We start from the raw sequence: 6,966 nt of genomic DNA on the forward strand, positions 1-6,966 counted from the left end.
CGGGGCCGCGTCCCTCGGCCGCTCACCCCTCCGGCCCGGGGCTCGAGAGCGGGGTCTGCGCGCGGCGGGGGCTGCGGAGGAGCCCGAACGCCCGGCGGTGCGGGGACGTGCGGCGGCGGCGAGACGGAGCCGCGCCGCGTGCGAGGAAAAGCCGTCCTTATACTGACACCAAATGTCTTCGGGGAAAGCTGCAGGCGCGGGACGCTGAAGGGGGGAGGCGTGGAGGCGACAGACAGACTGACGGCGGTGGCTGGTGAGCCTCACTCCTCCCCAGCGAGCAAGAAGCCCCCAGCCTTGTGGCCACCTCCTTAAAATTCAGGATCATGCCTGTGGGAGGGTCCTGACCCTCAGCATGGGGACTGCGTCATGCGTAAAAAGGGGGATCCCATTATTGACCACCCCCACGTCCTAGGTGTCTGTTCGCCCACCTTATGTAAATTCTGGATTCACTGAAATGAGATGGGGTGCTTCCCCCACTCTCCCAGTGAGGGGTCACCCATCTAAAGGCCACCAGCTCTTACATGGTGGAGCTAAGCAAGAACCTGACTCCAAGGGTCACTCCACGGCCCGTACTGTCTCCCCACTTCTCATTCACACCACTGCTTCTTCCCACCCTTCAAGGCTAAGTGAAAGGCCACCTCCTGCTGGACGGCCTCTGCGAGGGCCGGGTAGAACAGATGCCTCCTTCTGCAGCTGGCTCCCCTGGGCAGCCAGGGAGCTGGAACCTCTCTCTGTGCTCCTGCAATGCCAGTTCCCCCAATTTTGTGTCCCTCAACCCAATCTCCCTTCCTCTCTCACCCATAGGCTAGGGGCTGAGGGGGGAGTAGTGTCTAGGGTTATAATCCCCTTTCATTTGTTCTGTTGTACCCAGCCAAACAAATCAAAGGCATCAAGATCCTACCCAATGCAGGTCAAATTAACTACTCACTGTCCTGCAACTCAGGAAGCATTTAATGAGCTCCTACTATGTGCTAGACCCCTCTTTAAACCTCTTGGGGTTCTCCCCTTTTGTGCCCATTCTACCAATGAAGAAACTGAGGCCAAAGATGAGCCGCCTGGCCAGGGCTACTCAGCTGGGAAGCAGCAGCTCCAAGTATGAATGTAGCCCCCCCAACCCCAGGTGTCTCCACACGGCCAGCCAGCACAGCCCTCACCTCCTCCTTGAGAATGTGCAGTGAGGGGCACAGCACCGAGGGTCTGAGGGGAGCTGAGGCTTTGGAGGAAGGTGAGCTTGCCTTTGACCCCAGCTTTGCCACTTCCTGACTAAAGAGTGGTGGGCAAGCCCCTTAACGTCTCTGAGCCTCAGGCTCCTCATGTGTGAAATGATCGTAAAAGTTCCCACTTTGCAGGATGAGAACAGTCTTAGCCTAGTGCCTGGTCTATAGTAGGTGCTCAGTAAATATGCATCCCTTCCTAGCTTGTAATCTATCCAGGGATACAAGACAAACCTTTGTGGGCAGACACAATGCAAGGTCGTGTAAGCACACACTAGGCTCGAAGGTGTCTTGTAGGTGTGAATTGAGCGGGCCAGACAGTCTCCATGGGTGGGATAGATTCATTTCAGATCAGAGTGGGCTTCAGATCAGTAGTCTTCAGGAAGTGCCTCATCAAAGGCAAGAGATTTAACTGGGCCTTGAAAGCTTATGCAGGATTGAGATAAGAGGAGAAGGGGTGGGTGGAGAAATGGCAGCAAGGAGGGAGAGGTGTGGAGGCAGGAAGGAGGTGTTGCAGCAGGCACTCTGCCCTGGGTGACTGAGGCACAGCTGGAAAGCCCCAGGACTGGTGGGTAAAGAAAGCAGCAGCAGGGCAAGGAGGAGACACCAACCATTGCTCACTTTTTCCCCATTCTCCTCTGGCAACATTGTCATAAAGTTCAGAAGACTCATCAGGACCTTGAGAAACCACCAGATGGTGAATTCTCAGGCCTGGGTCCCTTCAGCTACAGCCTCCTGAAGTGGCCACCCTGCCCCTACTTGCATACTGGGGGGAGTGAAGTAGATCTCACCACCTCTTGTGGCAGTTCCTTGGCTCTCTGGGCATCTGTGATCATTCAAAGTTCTTTTTCATATTTGAGCAGAAATATGCCCCCTCTATGATCCCAGTTCCTTCCCTGTTCCAGCAAGACACACTTCCTCCCCAGCCCTCTTCAAGCATCCATACTGGCTGGAAGTCCTGCTTTATATCTAACTCAAATGCTTTATGCTTCAACTAAAACCTTAGTTGTCTTCTCTGTCGCTATTCCGGCCACCTAGGCCACCCCTAGGGTAGGGAGTGGGTTCTGCTGACCTGGAGGGTGCAGACAGGCTAAAAGCTGAGAAGGAAGCAGGCTGAGGGGCGACTCTCAAACCTGCTGGGGGATAGGAGTGCGACTCCAGGTCTCAGCAGAAAGCAAAGCTGGAAGGTCCCTCCTGGAGGCTCTCGCTGGCTGCGGGAGCTTCATTTATTCATTATTGCTATTTATATTGTGCCTGGTATTTGCAGAATACCAGTACTGCATCAGCTGCACGCACTCATTAAGGCCATAATGTCTGGCGATGAGGGGGTTTTACCAGGCCCATGCCAGAAGGTGGGTGAAGTGGACACTGGCATGGAGCCCCCAATGCACCCACCTGACAGCTGGGCCGGGCTGTCACCTCCTCATACCCACATCCCTCACCCTCTCTCAGGGACAAAGCCCAACCAGGCCCTTGCTCACTACTCTGGCAGCTGCTGGGCCCAGGCTTACCCCACCCCCTAGAAGAACATTCTTGCAATTGTAGTGGCTAGATAGATAGGAAGCATCAGTCAACAGGGATAAATAAGCACGTCAGAGCTGATGGAAGCTGGGGCACAATTCCTGCCCTAGGACATGAAATGAGGTCCCTTCCAGGCCTAAAGATCTTAAAAGAACACAGAGGCAATTGGCTCAGTGCCTGTAGCTCAGCTGCTAGGGTGCCAGCCACATACACTGGAGCTGGCGGGTTCAAATCCAGCCCAGGCCTGCCAAACAATGACAACCACAACCAAAGATAGCCGGGTGTTGTGGGGGGCCCCTGTAGTTCCAGCTACTTGGGAGACTGAGGCAAGAGAATCGCTTAAGCCCAAGAGTTTGAGGTTGCTGTGAGCTGTGACACCACAGCACTCTACCCAGGGCAACAGCTTGAGCCTCTGTCTCAAAATAAAAGAGCACAGAGACAAGGATTCCAATATCCTCAGAATCCACTGATTTATTTCTCAAATGCTCATAGACTATCTGTGCCAGGCCCTGGTCTAAGCCCTTAAAAAATATGAACATGCTTAATCCTTATCATAATCTTGTAAAATTGTTGCTACTGTTTTACAAATGGGGAGACATTGGCATAGAGAATTTAGGTAACTTGCTCAAGGTCACACAGCTAAATCTGTGCTCTTAATTAGGATTCTAGATTCTAAGGCTCAAAAGTTCTAAGAGTTAGGTCGGGCACAGTGGCTCACAGCTGTCATCCTAGCACCCTGGGAGGCAAAAGGGGGTGGATTGCTTGAGCCCAGAGAATTCAAGACCAGCCTGAGCAAGAGCAAAACCTCATCTCTACTAAAAACAGAAAAACTAGCTGGGCATTATGGCGAGTGCCTGTTGTCCCAGCTACTCAGGAGGCTAAGGCAAGAGGATCACTTGAGCCCAAGAGTTTGAGGTCGCTGTAAGCTATGATGCCATGGCACCCTTCTGAGGGTGACAAAGTGAGACTCTGACTCAAAAAGAAAGAAGGAAGGAAGGGAGGGAGGGAGGGAGGGAGGGAGAGAGAGAGAGGAAGGAAGGAAGGAAGGAAGGAAGGAAGGAAGAAAGAAAGAAAGTAAGTTCTAAGAGTTTCTGGGAGTCCAAACTGAGAGGTTAACTCCACCTACTAAAGGAGGGAGAAGCCTGGCCCCAGGGACCCTCTCATGGAGCACATTCCTCCACAGCTCCCCAGTCATCCTCCAAGCAGCGCTGTGACCTTGACTCCTGAGAATCAGGCCCAGCCAGGAGCGCCGATCCCCACATAGTCCCGGCCTGGGAGCAGCACACCATGACAGGAGCAAACCAGAGGCAGAAGCCAATTTCAACCTTCTAAAAGCATGTGTTGATCACCTACTGAATACCAGGTCTGTGACAGAGCTAGAAGACATTACCAGATGGAAAAGTCTAGAAGTGCTGACTATGAAACAGGGAGGAGATTTGGAATGAAACCCAGTGAGAGAGTGGGGCTCGAGCCTGGGCTGCCCATACATGATGGGGCAGGCTGAGCCTGACACCAGGGCACCTTGATGGGTTCAGAGAGGCCAAGGTAGCCCTGGAGCCCAGTGTGGATGGTATTGGCTGCATTTTTCTGCAACATAAGGGGGGGAGAACTGGAAGGTTTAAAGAGAGAAGGAGGCGGCCAGAGTCACACAGAGAGGGATGCACCCAGGGAGAATCCCCCAGAAGAGGCCAAAGGCTTTGATTAGAAGTTTTTCATGGCTGCAGCATCAGTGCCACTACCCCCTATGTCCTCCAAAAAGCCTGTTAGAGGCACAGGAGTTTCCAGTGGTGCAAAGATGAGTCCCTCTCAGAGCTGACATGAACAAGAACAGCCCTGGGCAGGCCGGCCAATCCATCCCCATCTTCACTAAGCCAGCAAAAGGTCAAAACCAGAGGGGCCCAGGAGGATGCTGGCAACCCCCCCAAGGCTGCTGCATCTGCAGGAATCCTGTCCAGGCAGAAGGGGTGGGAGTGCAGCCGGCTGACCTGGTGGAGGAGCAGGGAGCCCCCATGCCAGTTGGCAGATGCCCGTGTGCTCCATTGGCCCTCTTGACCCTCCCAAAGTCCTCAGTGATCAGGCTCACATGCCTCCTTTTACCTACGGGAGAACTAGAATATAGAGAAATTAAGTAAATTGCCCAGGGTCACATAGCTAATAAGCAGCAGAAACTGTGTGTGTGTGTGTGTGTGTGTGTGTGTGTGTGTGTGCATGAAAAAGAGAGAGCTCCTTCTCCTACCTGCCCTCTAGAAGGCTAGAGGAAAAGGGCAGAGGGGACAAATCTCAGGAAGCTCAGCTTCCCCCTAGATGGGAACTCCCTGACCCTCACCCCAAAGAGGTCTCCAATGCCCTAGAAGCTTCCTAGATGGGGCTCAAAGAATCCAGGCTGGATTATTTGGAAAGGGCTGCAACTGGCAAGAGGGGGATGGAGATGTGACTGTTAGGGAGGGTCCCACATCTTCCCAGACCCCCACCCAGACAGAGACACCAGAAGCCCCCCCCCATCTGCCTAGCACTTAGCAGATGTACATCATCTCCCTCGCACCGCCCAGCATCCCAGGCTCCAGCATACATTGGTTCCTCACGATTTTGTGCATGCTGGTGCTCCATGGCAGTCATTTCCAGGCCCATTTTACTGACAAGGAAATCATGGTCCAGAGGGATGATTTGATGCAAACAGTCACTCCAGGTGGTCCCCAGTGATATTTATTGACTCTCTTCTACCTACCAGGTGTTGGCTATACAGAGACAGGTGACTCCAACCCAGTGGGGAGATAGCCACGTTTAGACAACCTGGGTTTAAGCTCAGAAGAAGAGAGCTGGGAGCACCAGGGGAACCAGTCTTTTCTTGGGAGGGGGTCAAAGGAGTCTATGGCTTGAAGGCCTGGAAGGGGTGGCAGTGGAGGACCTAAGAGTTTTCCTGACCAAGTATTAGAAGGAGGTCATTCCAGTGGGGAAATAACGGGAGCAGCAGCCTGGAAAGCCTGATATAAAGACAGACATGGAGGGAAGTGGTGAGGGAGAAGCTGGGAGGGTCCAGCTCAGGAGTGATGGAGCCCAGGGGAGGCAGGCCCTCTGCCCCAGCTTGCTTCTCTGCCTCTCTGGGTCTCTCTCCTTCTTCCTGTTCCTCCTGCCCAGCTCCCTTTCTCCTTGGCTGTTCCTCCATCGGCTCCTTTCTTCCTCTGACTGTGGCTGTGCCCTGTCTCTCACCTCCATCTCTCTGTCTCCTTAACGCTCCCTCTCTGTCTATCTCGCTCTGCTCTGCCGTCTTCCTGCTCTGCATGTGTAAGTCTCACACACGTGCGCCCTCGCTCTCACTCTCTTTTTTCTCTCTGCTGCTCCTGCTGCTTGGAGAGAGAATAATAGAGCAGGCAACTCTCCCTTTTATCCTTGGCTGGACAAAGACTAACTCCCTGGCTGTCAGGCCTCCAGGAAGCCACCTTCAATGTCACCATCAAGGAGAGGTGAAGAGGGCTATGCCCGTGGGATCAGGCCTTGGGCTGGAGGGGCCTGCCAGGGTTGGCCTGGTCACCCATCACTGTCCATGGAAGCCTGGCCCCTGCCCTGCAACCTCAGAATGGGCATTTGGGGGAGCAGGTGAGATCTGCCTAGAGGTAGGGTGAGGTGAGCATCTCCTCAGCCTCCCAGTGCCTGAAAGGTCTTGACTTTGTTAAAACTGGAACCCCCTAGAGAGGGTTATTTAGTCCAGTTCACCAGTTCTCTGGCCAACTCTATGCCCACTCTGTGTGTTGAAGAATAACGCCCAGCCCTGCCCTCTGTTTGGTTATGGTCTTATACAGAGTAGAAAACACCATAATCAAATGTCTCTACCTTTGCATCCCTCAAGCCCAGCTCAGGAGCCACCTCCTCTAGGATCACTGTAGGCAGAATCAGTGGTTCCTCATGCCATGCTCCCACCTTGCCCCAACTGCTCCTCACTGCCCTGCAGGACCCATCCATGGAGACCAGAGCTGGGCACAGAGTGAGTGCCAGGGGTTTGCCAGTCAATGAGCAGACAGTGTCCATCACACGGTGTGACAGGGCAGCTCTGTCTCTTTACTAGCTCCCCCGAGCCCCTACTGTGTGCCAGGCACAGTTCTAGGCCCCAGAGGCACAGCAGTGAGCAAAACGAGTCCCCTGCTTGCCCTCATGGAACTTATATTTTAGTGCAGGAGTCAGAAAATATGTAAGATAAATAGGTAAAATATATGGTATGTCAGACAAGGATAAGCCT

Source organism: Otolemur garnettii, unplaced genomic scaffold (assembly GCF_000181295.1).
Source record: "Otolemur garnettii isolate 467f Iridium unplaced genomic scaffold, OtoGar3 scaffold00007, whole genome shotgun sequence".
NCBI classification, from domain to species: Eukaryota; Metazoa; Chordata; class Mammalia; order Primates; family Galagidae; genus Otolemur; species Otolemur garnettii.